The 15146-nt window shown below is 40.7% G+C and overlaps 1 protein-coding gene across 3 annotated transcripts in view; it reads left to right on the top strand.

Moving 5' to 3' along the window:
* Positions 1-10357: 10357 nt before the first annotated feature.
* The window catches only part of tab2 (TGF-beta activated kinase 1 (MAP3K7) binding protein 2), a 44609-nt gene continuing 39820 nt past the window's right edge, over positions 10358-15146 (top strand). For all 3 annotated transcript variants that reach the window (XM_063495529.1, XM_063495528.1, XM_063495527.1), the window contains exon 1: positions 10358-10704. The gene's annotated coding sequence lies outside the window, so the exon portion shown is untranslated. The remainder of the gene's footprint in view (positions 10705-15146) is intronic.

Below are 15146 nucleotides of genomic sequence, written 5' to 3'. Positions count from 1 at the left end.
TGATCTTTTTATTCCGGCCCGCTGAAGTTTGGTGCATCTCATCCATGTCTCAAGCCATGAAGTTGCGGGGCGGGGCACGGAGTATGAAGTTACTGTAATTAAGTACGCATTTGCGCTGTTAAAATTGAAAACTGTACCACCGATAGCCTGGGCTACTCTCTGTTGTTACTCTGCTACTACTCTGAACCTATCTGCAACAATAAGTGGGCGAAAGAAAAGAAAAGTCGACAGTGAGCGCAGAGTGTTTAATAAGGAATGGACAACTAATTACTTTTTCACAGAAGTTTGGTCAAAGGCTGTATGTCTGTATTTCCCAAGAAATCATTGTGGTCTTAAAGGAATACAACATGAGCCGTCACTTTTCCACCAAGCATGCTAATTATGCTAACAACCAGTTGACGCAACAACAGACGACTACCGCTCAGAGATTAGCAGCTAGTTTGCAGGCTCAGCAAAACACCTTTATCCAACAAACTACCATCCAAGAATCAAGCACGAAGGCAAGTTATTTACTGAGCCAAAAAGTTTGCCCACTGACCTGCTCTAGAGGCTGGTCAAATTCTGTGTTTAAAGTAGGAGGTTGGAAATCAAGAGTTCCAAGCTGAAATTTTCAACTGGAATGCCAATCAATCCAGATTTCTTACATTTACTTAGAAAAAGTCAAAAATCCAAGATGGCACCAATGCACATAAACACTAATGAAACTGCAAAATTTATACTGTACCAGAGTACTGTGTGACTCACTAAAAAAGCCACACACAGACCATGCTCTATCTGTGAACAAGCATTCCTTTGTATCACTACTGATGGTTGAATGCCTCTGCCTTGCTAAGGCAGAAAACAAACCCTGTTTAACTTGCTTTCCAACTACTACTACTGAACACAGTGAACTCGGGAGGGATATTGTTTCCAGCTCTGATGCCCGACGTTTGAGGTAAAAGGAATACAGCATAAAACAAGCAGATTTAACTCCTATTTCTCTAAGCCCACCTCTCTAAATGCCCAATTCTAAATGGCTTCCCTTTGCTTGGCTTCCACATACAAAGAAATCCCCAGAATTTCCCATTCTCTTTGGGGGGATGACAACTTCTCAAATTTACACATTGATTTTACAGATATATTATCAATTAACTGGCAGGTTTTCATACAGACTAGTGGCAATTTTTCACTCAAAATATGACAATTTTACAATATTTCTATGCAGCCCTAGTTTCTGCTGAACAAGACACTTTTAACGCACAGGTCCCTTTAGTACGGATTCTAGTGAACAGGATGAACCTGTTGTCTAAGTATGCTGGCGATATCAGACAGACAGGCACCACCATGAAAACAAAATGTTTTACATATCATACGCCAAAATACAACTTCAAATATGAGTAGCTGTTTTCATTTCATTTCAAATTTGTGCCACTGCTTCCTATTGATCTTTTGTTTTGTAATAAATCATAGAATTTATGGTTTTAGTCAACCCGGGATTATAACATGCATAAATTTAAACATAGTACTGAACTGGATTCACACCTGATTTGTTTGTATTTTTAAGGCAACAGAGTTTACTTTGGGTTAGAAGTGAGCATTGGCAATTCTGACTTTATGCTGACTGGCTCACTGCCTGGCTTGGGATGTTAGACTGATGTCTTGGTGTACTCCTCCTCCTCCTCCTCTCTCCTTAGTGGACACAGTGTTTGCACTTTCACCAGCCGACTGAGGGTGGGGAACCACAGAGAGAGAATGGATAGAGTGAACCTTGTATCCAAAGCAGCAAAATCCCTCAAAATCAAAACGTTCCCTTACTGCCATGTCACACAGCTTTATATTCTCATGAAGTCACCATAAAGTTATTCTTACCTTCTCCTAAATTACTACAATTAGAGTGTTTGTCCTTTCTTCTTTTTTGGTCTTTTAGTTGCCTTTAGTGACAAAAAGTGCAGTTCCTCTAGTGCCCCACATGAGGCTGGCGTTAAAAGCAAGTCAACTGCCATAGATTCCCATGCTAAAATACCCTACTTTACAGCATGACAACTGATGGTAGGCTGATATAGCACTTGGGTATAAGATCTAGGATGCATGTAGAGAAAGCCCCCTGTGGAAAACGTGGCTGGAAACCAAAATCAGGGAAGCCCACAATGATGTGTCAGTTAATTGAGGAGTAGAAGAGTCATGAGAGACGGGTCCCGGATGAATAAGAGGTACAGCAAGGTGTTCATAACTGAAGCTCTGGAAACTGCCAAACAAAGGCTCACACCTTTGGCCAATAGGCTGAAGAGGTATGAGAGAGAAGCAGAGGCCGAAGGAATGAATGGCCTGTTCTCCACTCAAGATCCCAGAAACTAGCAAGATCCATCCAGGTTGTACTCTCAACTACAAAGGAACAACAGCACATCTGGGAGGAACAGGTATCACAAGTGCCAAGTGGCTGGAGAGAGAGAAAGGCAGACAACCAACAATGAAGAGTTGGACAGCACCAGCCACGCCCACTTGCTGAAGATTCCTATGTCATCATATTCTTGTCTGGTGATTATTCCTACAGGCTCTGGACTGTCTCAGTGTCTGATAATTTTCCTTCTGCCTTTTCAGCAGAATCAAAAAAAGAGTATGGTGTGTGAGTCTTTAGAATGATAGCTAATTAGTTCAGTAGGCTAGAAAGACAGACAGTATATCACATATGGACATAGTGCTAAACCTGCATTCTTTCTAATGGCCAGCAGGGGGTGACTCTGCTGGTTTACAGAACTGAACACATCCCTAATGACCTCATGGACTCAAGGACGAGTTTCAAGTTAAGCTAAATACACCATGAAGTAATTTTTATTTTATAAGTATTGATCATTATAAGTCAGAAGGCTATAAGCTAATGCATGACTTGTGACTGACAAGTTATTAGCCTATGCGCTTGTAGTGTTCAGTGGGTTTGTTCAGTCAGATCCACCCTTCGCTTGCAATCCCAAAAAGTTGATTCTGTTCATCTGGACGTAGCGTTTTCAGGGGGGGAAACGTTTCGTCACTCATCCAAGTGACTTCTTCAGTCTCAGCTGACTGCAGGTTTCCCCAATCTTATAAACAGCACATTTGCACAATGACTGAAACCAGCCCAGTGAAGGAACAATGAACAACACAGAGCGAACATCGTCCCCACAGACAGAGCAGCAAGGGAAGCAGAAGAACATCGATTGACGATTGATCAATGGTCTTTGATCATTTGTTGTTGATCAATGGTCAAGACAATTTACATATTAATGATCAAGAAACTGACCTCACAGCCCATTGTTCATTCAGTGGTGCTAGTTTCAGTCATTATGCAAATGTACTGTTTATAAGGTTGGTGAAACCTTCAGTCAGCTGAGACTGAAGAAGTCACTTGGATGAGTGACGAAACGTTTCTCCCACTGAAAATGCTACGTCCAGATGAACACTGTGCTTTTTCTAGTCTAATCTTTTTCTAATATAATCAGCCTAATAGCGATCATTTAGCCCTGCCTCAACAAAAGCGTGAGCTGCATGTCCTTTCTATCCACTTCAGTTCTGGCTGGAGAGTACTGCACTCATCCACATAGTGTCAGTTTGACCTTATGGGTAGGAGATCGGTGCCTGGACCTCCGCCATCAGACTACTCACTCCCAGTCTGCTTTCAGGGCAGCCCCCAACCACAACTTGATGCTTACACTCCACAGACCTTGACATTTCAATTGCCTCTCAGAAATAAACTCTCCATTCTGCTCAAAACAGGCCCACACTGTGTTTGTGTTGTTATCACTCAGTTCCTTTATTCTTATTAAGCTCCTTTTACGGATTTTCGTGCATATAATAGCACACACAGTGTTACAAGCGTAACAGTAGCTCCCTTGTTTTGTCAGATTCAGAAGTTTACTTCTAGCAAGAGCTGATAGGTTCAAGGAGTGTGTGGGGCATTCTGGCTCAAGACTTGTCTGGTTTGCATCTTGGCTAAAGATACTTTTTAATATTTCTTGTATTCCTTGCTACAAGTAGGCTAATACTTTACATTTACCTCTTTCCAGCTTGAAACCACTGAATGCATTATTCATCCAGTTTCAAAACACTTGAACATGATTAATAGGGTTGATCAAAGGGTACTTGAGCTTATCTGGTAGTGCCCCCCCCCCAAAAAAAAAATAAAATAAAAAAATGTGTCTATTCAGATTCACATCAGATTTAGATATTACATAAAAGTACAAAATCTCCAGCTTGTCAGGATCCTGGATCTCCTGGCCCAGTGTTTTGAGTTTCTTGTGTCTCAGGGTTTTTGTATGATGCATGTTCTAAGCTGTCTTTGTTGCTTCAGTTTATTCTATAGTCTAGTATCTTAGTTTTTGGGTCTCTTGTATTCTGTTTAGTTTTCTGAGTGTTTAGTAGCTGCCCTCTGTGCCTCCTTTATGTTGGTCTCTGTGTTTCTTTGTTGCTCTGTCTCCCCTAGTCAGTCCGCGTCTGTGTTACATTTCCTGTTTTACTTTGAAGGTCTGTGTCCCATGTGAATGTATTGAGTTTCGCTTCCCTTTGGGCTCGTTGTGTCTGATTTCTCCCAGCTGTGCTCCCCTCCTGTGTCTCATTCCCCTCGTTATTTCCCAGTGTATTTAAGCCCTGTGTTTCTCTGAGTGAGTGTTGTGTTGTCCCTCATGCTGTGTGTTTTCCAGTGTCTCCCTGTACACTTAGAATTCTCCCAGTTTAGTTTTGACATGGTTTTGTATTATTTCTGAGCCTGCGATAAAGCAGTGTTTTTGAGTTCCCATTTTTGCCTTTGTGAAGTCTGCGTTTGAGTCCTCATCTCCTGCCTGCACACAGCGCTTCTTGACACATAAATCCAAGTCACAGTCCAACAATTAAAACTACAAAATCCAAGGGACAACAAAGAGACTGCTGGGGAAACTTGTGGTGTGGATGATCGACAGAGTGGACCAGGGGAGGAAGTAAAGCTAAACATAATACACAAGAGACAAATGGCAGCAGAATAAAGCAGGAAGTGGGAAGCAGGCACAGAACTAAACTAAACATGGGGGAACTGAGACTGAGAGGAAAGGCAGGAAACACTGAGGACATACACTGAGGGAACACAATAAACACAACAGTAACTGGAAGTAAACCCTCAAGATTGAAAACACAGAAGGTGAAAACCTAAACAATAAGCAAACTAAGAATCAAACAGAAGATATTTAACAGTAAACTGAACTTGAAAGTCCAAAAACATAAAACAGTGGGTCAAAGAAGCAGAACCATGACGTTGTTACAGACAGATGATAAACTGAGGGTCTGCACTGAGACCAGAGTAAGATAAATAAGGATTATTTGAAACTATGTAATATGCAAGGCTACTTGCAGAGCTACCAGCAGAATCTAAGACAGAAAATATGGATTTGATAAAATGAACATAATAGGTACTCTTTATGAACATGTAAGAAGTAGATATAATATACGTTTCTACTAGCGTGGATTGAAGGTATATACTCATGTATTTAACGTATAATTGCATCTGTGCTGATTTTGACCTCCTCAGTGTGATCCAAGCGTGATGCTCAGACTTGCAATTTCATAAGTCACATTCGTACATCTGAGAATGGGACTGCTTCCCGCTCTCTCAGTTCCCCCTGTCCCTAATGACACTGTGTCGAACTGGTCGGTGCTGGAGCTGCTGCATAGCCCTCCCTGCGTGTCCGGTGGACAAGCACAGACGTTTGCTTAAGAGGGGAACAATTGCTGGAGACCTACTGCGCGGCTAAATCTAAACCACTGACCCATGACAAGCTGTCCTCAGACCGTGACAAACGGTCCTCGTTCCATGCCAAGATTGTGGGTGGCCGGCTTTCTTGCTCCAAAAAGCCTATCTGAGGAGTGAGACCGGCTGCTATAGTGGATTTCTCTCAGCTGGGTGCCTGTTAGGTGCAAAGCTTGCCTTACTTAAAAAAAATAAAAGACTAAAAAAAAATGCATTGTCATTCTTGTAATATGTGTCAGCATATACACATGTAGGGAAATGGAACTGGTGTAGTGTGTGTGTATGTAGAGGGAAGTGTGTGCAGGAGAGTTTATAAGTTCCTTCGACTTCTTAGGCAGCTTGGAGAACTGGAGAAGGAATAAACTGAAGCCACATTCACCACATGAATTCACTGGGACTTCTCAAGAATTTCGATTCTCCTCCTTTTATTTTTCTTGCTGATTCACTTGCCTGACACAAAGCCCCCCGTTTACCACCAGCTTATCTCAAAGTGTAGAAGGCATTGTGTAAAGCTACGAGAGCAGTGGCCAGAGAGGATAAGAGGCTGCACTGTGCTGTCAGTTTGCTTCTCCCACTGGAGGGGATTTCTTCTCTCCGGGCTTCAGACCCAGAGTCAAGGGGTCACAGTGTGTGTGAGATAGCTGGGGCTACAATTTATGTGTGTGTGTGTGTGAGTCATTGTGCTACGCCGACACACGAGACGCCATATGTTTCCGCCCAGTTCGCTGAGGAACAAATACACAGTGCTTTTTCACACGAGTTCCCACAAGCGTCTGTTTTCTCGCTCACACTGTGTGAGATGTGGTCCACGTTAATTATGTTCTAAAAGAAGGATTACAAGGGACACCTGCTTATGGTTTTCAGGCACGGTGAAAAACATCATGACTAACTAAATAGAAGTGGGTGCAAACTTTTAAATTAGCAAGAAGGTCAAACTGACTGGTTCTTATTATAGTGCTTTTCTACCCAAGCACTCAATACATGGCTCACAAGTTCTTTCTATCCAACATACATAGACTAAAAACTGAAACCTTTTTTATACCCTCTATATTATAATGTTAAAAGACTCACATTACTGAAGCTAATGAAAATTTAACTACACTTTTACATTCTAAACAACAATTACTAAACTAAAATGAAAAACCAGTTCTGGAAACCATATGAAACAGAATTAACTTTAAAAAATTAAGGAGTTGTACCATGGTGGGAATTTGAAAATCTTAGGCAAACTTCCTACTTGAGTTATCTCATTCAGATGATTTTCTGAAACTTGACCTCTGACCTTGACCTTGAGGTCGAGGTCACTGAAATTCAAACTCGTCCGACATTTTTTAGAAGATGCACTGTTGGTTTGGTAAAGTCATCTGTAGATGAGACCCCAGACCTCCTCACTCAGAAGCCTGTCTAAAATGAAATAACAACTTAAATGACAACTATTCGCAGGAACCATGTTTATACATAAAAACAGCTTAAAAATAAACAGAGTCAGGTGATTGTTACGATTTCGAAATGCTTTACCTGATCATTTGTTATCCATCCACTTGAGTCCAGTTGTTGAGGTGGGTATTACTGTTGTATATAAATGAAGTCAACTGTGATTTGGTGCTTTTAACATGCAGCTATAAACACCTACCAGTGTTGTAGACATTATGAAGGTCATCACCATGTAAAACAAGGAGGCTCTGTAGTCCAAGGGTGCACATTCCTGTCACATCTGGTTTGTAGAACTGAACTATGAACAAACAGAGTACAATATTATGAAACATTCAAAAACCATGCCACAATCAAACTTGCAAAGACAATAAAAACACCACCAGTGTTTGACAGTACAGATAACAGTTACTGACTGAAGAAGGGAAAATCCACAAGTTTAATGTCATCAACAGAAATGAACCACACCACGTCACCTGATAAAATAAAGTTCATTTCCAACACCTTAAAATAACAATTTCAGTTTTACAAGAGTTACAGTTTGTATTTATACTGTAAAGCATATAAGTATTTAGCATTCTTAGAACTCAGATATGGTTGTTGGCCTGCTTCTTTGGGAGCTGTGGTCTGGCCTTTAAGGGGTGTCTTTAACAGGTGCTGGGTAATTCTCGAGTGCCTGGGGTCCTGTCCTCAGCTTGTACTAGGATGGCCGGGGCCGGCCTCTGGCTGGGTTGGCTACCTGTTGCTTCTTGTCCTTTGGGCCTCTTGCCCTTTGGCCGTGGGACTTGTCTGGAGCCTCCCTCTTCCTTCTGTTGAGGCAGACACGTGGTTATCATTGGGAAATGTGGTTTCGGATCCTCACTACTCTTAATGAGCTGTGGCTAGCCTGGGTCTCCCGGGCCTTTCTCTGTCTGTCTCTGGGGTTTGTTTCAGATTTTCACACTCATTATCAAGTTTTTTCTTTGACTGTGTTTTGTTATAGATGGAGCAGTTGCAAATGGATCCTAGACCTTTTTTTGCTCTCTTTTTCTTGCCTGTCAGCTCTGACATTGTTAGGCAATGCTTATTTAAAAAAATCCGGTCTCTTCAGCTTATCCTTACCAGGGTTGTGGGGTGGGCTGGAGCCTACCCCAGCTACCATAGGACGAGAGGCAGGGTATCGCCTCTCTGTCACAGGGTTGACACATAATATTATGTGATGCCCTGAATACATTACACAGAATCACCAGTTAAGCCTTTGTCTTTGGACTTTGGGAGGAAGCTGGAGTACCTGGAGAAAACCCACACAGACAAGGGGAGTACATGCAAACTCCAAAACAGAAAGGTCCCAGCCAGATGGTGATATGAACCCATAACCCATATATCATAATGATAATAATAATAATAATAATAATAATAATAATAATAATAATAATAATAATAATAATAATAATAATAATAATAATAATAAATCTTCTTAATAAAGAAAATAAATTTAAAAAAGCTGACTAGCCTCTTGGTGTGGTTTGCACAACAGATCATTCAGATCATATTTCTTTTTGCTAAAGCTGCCTGGTGGGACACCTTAAAAGCGAAAAAACACCAAAACATTCAGACTCGGCACAGTTACCGCTTCATCCAAATGGTGAAATAATGACATTGTTTGACTTGTTATTCCTTGATTGCTTATATTCTTCATATAATAAACAGTTACAATAAAACACAATAAAAACAAAAAAATACATTCTTCATTTCCAAGTAACATTAACTCATTTATGTAAGCAAGGAAAGCTAATAGAATTTACATAGTAGCTCTGCTATTGCGTACTGGACAGACCTTTTGAAAAACAAAACAACTTCTGCAGCCATCTTTGTGAATAATGTTTGCTATCATTTTATCATCCTATCTGGGCTATTGCTTGGGAAATACAGGCATTTATGAATAAAATGCATTAATGAACCACCACAAATGTTCTAACACTGTTTTAACAGTGGGTGCTCGCTGGATCTGTTGCAGTTTATAGTCCAAATTGGGATGTTCCAGATCTTTAACTCCAGATGTGGATGAGTGTTAAAAAGCAGCAGAAGTGTTCGTTTCTGGCACCAGTACCTTTTTTTGTTTTGCTAAATCGAGTGAGGTGTCACTGAGCGATAAGGGGAAGATGTTCTCACCCTGCCCTACTTTGTGGTTTTTCTTGTTAAACTCAGGCTGGTCTGTGATCCTGTAAACCAAACAAACAAATGGAATACATCTATGAAACTTTATATTGGGCTTGTAATGACCTATTTTAGCTTTAACTCTTTCCCCCATAAAGATAATATAATAAATGATGACTTTCGGCCTCTCAGGATATATCATTAAAGACGTGGTTTGACGACCATTAGGATAGTTTCTAGGTTTTTCAAGGGTAGCTGTAGACGAGACCACCTCATTAACTTCTGATCTTATTTTGTTGTATAAGCAGGCTGAAATATGACAGCAACTGCTCAGTTCAGACAAAAATACTAATGGTTTCAAGCAGTAAAGAATTTAAAACATATCGATATTTTGAAGCCTACTTATTTTTTATTGATTTAATCGAAAAAGTGAGAAGTATAGTTGTATGCATACTTTTTTAAGTAACAATTTGTGCTCGATTTTTCTAAACACAGAATACTTTTGCAGTGTTATTTCTGTAACTGCTCGATGTAGAGGCCGTAGTGCAAACAAGCAAAAAGTCAGAACATAATGTAAATACTGTGTACAAGTACTCTTAAATTTCAGAAAAGAATCTCACTTAGTCATGTTATTCGTGTATTTATAAAATTAGCTTAACTCGGGTTCTACAAAGTGCAGTTCATTGATTACAATTAGTTTAAAAACTCAAAATAATCTATTATAACTTGATTTTCTTTTTTCTATATTGTTTTTAGTAAAGCCATCTTATCACATTTATTTATTCATCTCATCTGTGCTCTCTCTGTGAACGAAGATGAGATCAGCGTCAATCATAATGCCGCTGTCTCACTTCATATGGGTTGGACCAAAATGCAATTTATTCCCGTAATTTTAAAGGGAATTAGAGCAACACATCCTTCTCCCGTCGCTTGCACCTTCTTCTGCTCAGCCTATTTTGCAATCACAACTTTCTCTTCCCTCGGCACAACTTGGGAAACTGGGGGGAAAAAAAGAAAAACAACTTTTCTTCTCGCGATAGTAACTAGTTTAAGCAGCCGCCATATTCTTTGACAGTATTTTGATTCGTATCTGCTGGAAGTGAGGAAAAAGAGAAAAGTGAAGGGCTGTCGAGGGGAGGGGGGGGCACAAGAAGAGGAGCTGTCAAAAAGGTATTCCCGAGTCTCTGTCAAACGGCGGAGGACTAAGGCTCGGTATCCCTCCCCCTAACGCTATTTCGAGGACACAGAAGGCCCGGGGCCTCGGTGCAAGTTGGCTCTTCGTCTCCCTGGCAGTAGCTGGATCCTTCTTAGCTTCTCTTCTCCCAGCTCCGCGGCCCTCCGGAGGTCCAGCGGCGGTCTTGGGTGTTGAAGGCGGCCCGGGGAGCGGCGGCAGCGGCGGTGGAGACTGGAGGGTAAGTTACATTTAATTAACACGGCTTTCGCCATTTAGCAACAGCCGGAAGAACACAGTTTTAATAGCGTTACAGTGAAAGGCATTTCGGCTTATTATGCCGCAAGTGCTTCTATATACGGTCCATTGTATTTGAAAGAAAATGGAGAGAAAAAAAAAGCTTTTCAGATGTGGAAAAAGTTTTTGTCTACAGTAAGCAGCTAACTTAGTTAGCTAACTTGAAGTGTTTAGAGCCTGTTCAAATCTCTGAGTTGGGTAACTACTACTTTACATTTTGAAACCAACTCGTTAGCTTAACCGCTAAGTCCTGTTTAATATTCATAGCTCCGTGTAGATACTAAGGGTCTCTTTATTTAAGAGTTACACTGCCTGGCGCTACATGTTTTATAGTGTGTGTTAGCTCATGCTATTTTTTCCATTGAGCTCTCCGTTGAAACGTCGCACGATTAGTCGTGGATGGAAACGTTAAATCATAAAATTGAAGCTTCTCTTCTTCTCCTCCCCAGAATATTTGATCCCTTACGAGCTTAAAAATAAAGCTCGTACACCTCAATTAACTGTTTATACCGTCGCTACCACAATGGAAGCACGAAAACTTTCTTACTGACTGACTTTCACACAAGTTGAAGTTAAGATACATACACGCGTGGAAGCCCTACTGTATGTATCATGAACAAGTAGAGCCTCCGAGGTTCAAATAGTGTGGTCTTTGGTTGTTTGATAACTAAGGCAATAAGACAGTGACTTCGCCTATTTGATTACTTGTTTCTCGCCTTTTAACCGTATGGACCAGACAGATTTGTGGCACTTGTGATAGGGAGTGGGTCCTAACCCTTTACCAGCGAGAATGACAGCTCTGGGTATAGTTGGGATGAGAAGTGTTTGTCCTGAGATCATTTAAACTGTCGGGATGTTGACTTTTCTGGCTTGTGTTGTATTATTTATACTCGTGAAAACACTAAAGGTGCCAGCATGGACTGGGAGATACATTTGACTTATTGTGAAAGTTTCATGTGAGAATAAAATCTGTGGCCTCGCAGCAACTGCTCCTTTTCTTTGTCAGCTTTTAATCTTAGTAAAAGTGTTCCGAATAGAAGTATTCTGTGACAGGTATTAGATTAAAGATGCTGGATAAGTTTGCTACCTTGTACAAAAAGAGGTGTAACAATCAGTTTGTCGTGACCCACTTGGCCCAGCGAAAACCCCTCGGGGTGTGTTCAGGCAGGCTGTATTTCTCCATGTAGCCTCACTCAGCCTGGTGTTCCTATTAAGACGAGACACTAGTTGATGCACAATGTTGGTTGTGGCTGGAAAGTCTGCTGGCTCTAGCAGCCACTTTGGAAGGTGATCAATCTGTGTCCAATTAGTCGTTTTTGTCCTAAAATTGGCAGCTTTAAAATCCTGAATTGACTTGTGACGAGACTTCTGATTTTTTTTTTCTCTTCTCCCTCTCCTTTCTGCTTCTGTTCTTAAAGAAACAGCCCAGTCACAGCACAGCCTACCTGACTGTGTCTTTTTATGTGACTCCCACTATACTACTCCTTTACTGGCTCCTTCCTTGAGTGCTTTCAAACTGCAGAACTCAGAATCCCTTCTTTTTTGGCCTCCAATCAAAACCTTGCTATTGTCGCTAACCTGTAAGACTGTATATTATTCATTATCAGCTTTTGCCTGTCTTGACTTGCAGTCAGCATTGCACTTCCTGACCAATAAGCTGCCACGGCCAACTGTTTATAGGTGCAGACCCCTAACTGAAACCATGTGTGCCTTTAGCTAGGCAAATATGTTGCTAGGAGACCTTGCTGATTTGCCACTCTTTGGAGACTCTGCAATGAATGCACGAGCCTGAGCGATAAGTGCTAAATGAGGATTTGGGGGAGGATTATGGAATTGTATAGAACGGCATGCTGCTGATCGCTTTATTTGGTTAGCATTAAGGCAAATGCTAACACGGAATTGGAGTGCTTTATCCTTATGCTAGTTGAGAGAAGTGAAAAGAAACAGGCTCCCTTGTTCTAATTGCTTCTGTACATAATAAACAAGCAAGAACTAACACTTGAGAGCTTCTACAACCAGCCTGAGAGTTTGTGGTATGTTGTCGCGAGGCCTGTGCCAATGCTGAAATCTTTGTTCCTGGAAAAACCTGTTTGCTGATTTATCATTTGCAGTTTGTACAACAAGTTATCGCTGCAGAGCAAACCAAAGGGTGGGGGTGGTATAGTTGTGTAGCTTGTGCCCCTGCCCCCCCCCACCCTACAACTGGCTTCACAAGGGGAAGGATAATTGCTGCATATTAGTGTTCTTGGACTGCGTACAACTGCTTGTTGTTCAGATGAAGAGTGCAGAGTCAGTTTAACCCAGGAAATGATATTGGTTTACCTTTCTCTGAGTGTCAGGGGCGATTATATCTAAGACGCTACAAATGCTGAACTAGTGTAGGTATAGCTTGAGCACCCTGCTCAGTGACTTGTTCATGTAGGTTATTTTGGAGGGTGTGTTTTCTTCAGAGGTGTTGGTGAAAAACAAAACAAAACTGTAAGCCCAAATGGGAGTTAGGTGAAAAGGAAGGACCCATCACATTATGCCCAAATGCTGCAGACTCAGGAAGAGGGCTCAATGTTTTTTAACCCTCCCCCTCTCCAGTGTGTGGTTGTCAGGAAGAACCCCCCTCCCCCTGTCCAGTTCTCCTGACTTCTCTGCTTTATAATGTGAGGCCTCCATTACACATGCTGCTCATGGTTGTCTCCAGTTCAAGGGTTAAATTGCACACATTGAGGCTGACACTGCACACTCCTCTATACGTCTAACTGCCAAAGGCTACGAGCTTCTTCATTTTGCAGTGTGAATTTTGCAGCAGCTTTACAAATGGTCTGTGGAGTCGTGGAGCTGTGTATGATTAAGCTTTATTGGCACTGTCATCTCATTCAGGCAAAAAGAACTCCTCACTGACCTAACAAATACAGAGCTACAATAAATGCATACATATCAGAGCTTAGATTGTTTCTACCCATTAAATATATTTTAATGCCAGATACTGTGTCCCATAATCTCCGGAGTTGTTTCCATTAATGTGTATGAATGACATTTGGTTTAGTTTCTACCTGTCTGACTTGCTTATGTTGATGCTGCACAAGTACATTAGATTATTGAAGAGTGAGCTGTAAACCTAAATATTAGCTGAAAACAAGGCCGGATAGTGCCATAAAACTGTAGAATTCAGTGGACATTTGCCAATTTTCTGCTGCAAGCATCCTTTCTGATTAACAGACACTTAATTATGCATTTGTAGACCTAAATGCTAAAAGTAATTAAAGCGATTAAGTTAGGTTAAAGCTCTTACTGCATTTTTTTTAAGCGTTTCTGTCACATTTCTCACTATGTGATTGGAGAAAAGTAATTTTATTTGCTGAACCTGAGCAATTTTGTAGATTAAGTTAGCCTTACTTCTAAGTCTAAATTAAAAGTAGTTCTTTTGTGTAAGCGTACTCTACACTTGGGTAATAATATTTTAAAATCTGTATTCGGCGTGATGGAGGTTTCAGGTCTTTAGTCAAGTCAGTTATGGACAGTTATGGATAGCTTAAATATGGCACTGAATTGTAATTAGTTACATTATGTTTATGGTAGAGATGCACAGATATATTGGCTGAATATCTGTATGTTCTGAAAGTCAAAACCAACAAAATAGAATAGAATATCAGCATTGTAATTGGCTATCTAAACTAAAACAATTAATTAAACATAATCTAGTAGAGAAGAGAACTGATGAAAAACAAGGGTGTGTTAAATGTATTCCTTACCCGCAAGGACTCTGGTGAACCCTTCACTTATCTTTAAGCCAGATACTTGTTTTGCAGTTGGGACAATGGGTCAACATGTCAGATTGACAAACTGCATAGATGTTGCAGCACTAATGCCAATAAGGAACTGAAGATGTATAGAGATTAGGCAGTGGCATGCTGTGACTTACAGAAAGGCAGACAAAGATGGTGCCTCTCCTTCACATTCACAAAACATCTTTGCCACTGTTTAACAAGACAAATCTCATCATTGTCATATAGATTACAACTGTAATACAGAAAATCATATGTTTGTAGTGGCATTCCTGTGTGGACTTAACATATCTGAAAAATTAATACGCTCAGAAACACAAATATAAGTATGTTAAAATAATTAATAACAAAACTCACAGCTGAATTGAAAGGCTTGTGAAGTGTGTCACAGGGTTAACTGTCAATATCTGCAGGGATTAAATTATTAGAGAAACATGAAAGTGGTTTGTTGTCAAACAGCTGGTTAAAATTAGTAATGATTTCTCAGAGATGCTAATCTCTGATGGCTGAGCCTGCACCTGTTCAACTTGCCTGTTTTATTAAACTGGATTTGAAACCCCTTCTTCATCATCAAGGCTTTCCTTGCTTATATACTAAAAGAGATTTTAAT

The sequence above is a fragment of the Pelmatolapia mariae genome, linkage group LG15 (assembly GCF_036321145.2).
Source record: "Pelmatolapia mariae isolate MD_Pm_ZW linkage group LG15, Pm_UMD_F_2, whole genome shotgun sequence".
NCBI classification, from domain to species: Eukaryota; Metazoa; Chordata; class Actinopteri; order Cichliformes; family Cichlidae; genus Pelmatolapia; species Pelmatolapia mariae.
The sequence above is the reverse complement of the archived record's forward strand: the minus strand, read 5'-3'. Positions and strand labels throughout refer to the sequence as shown.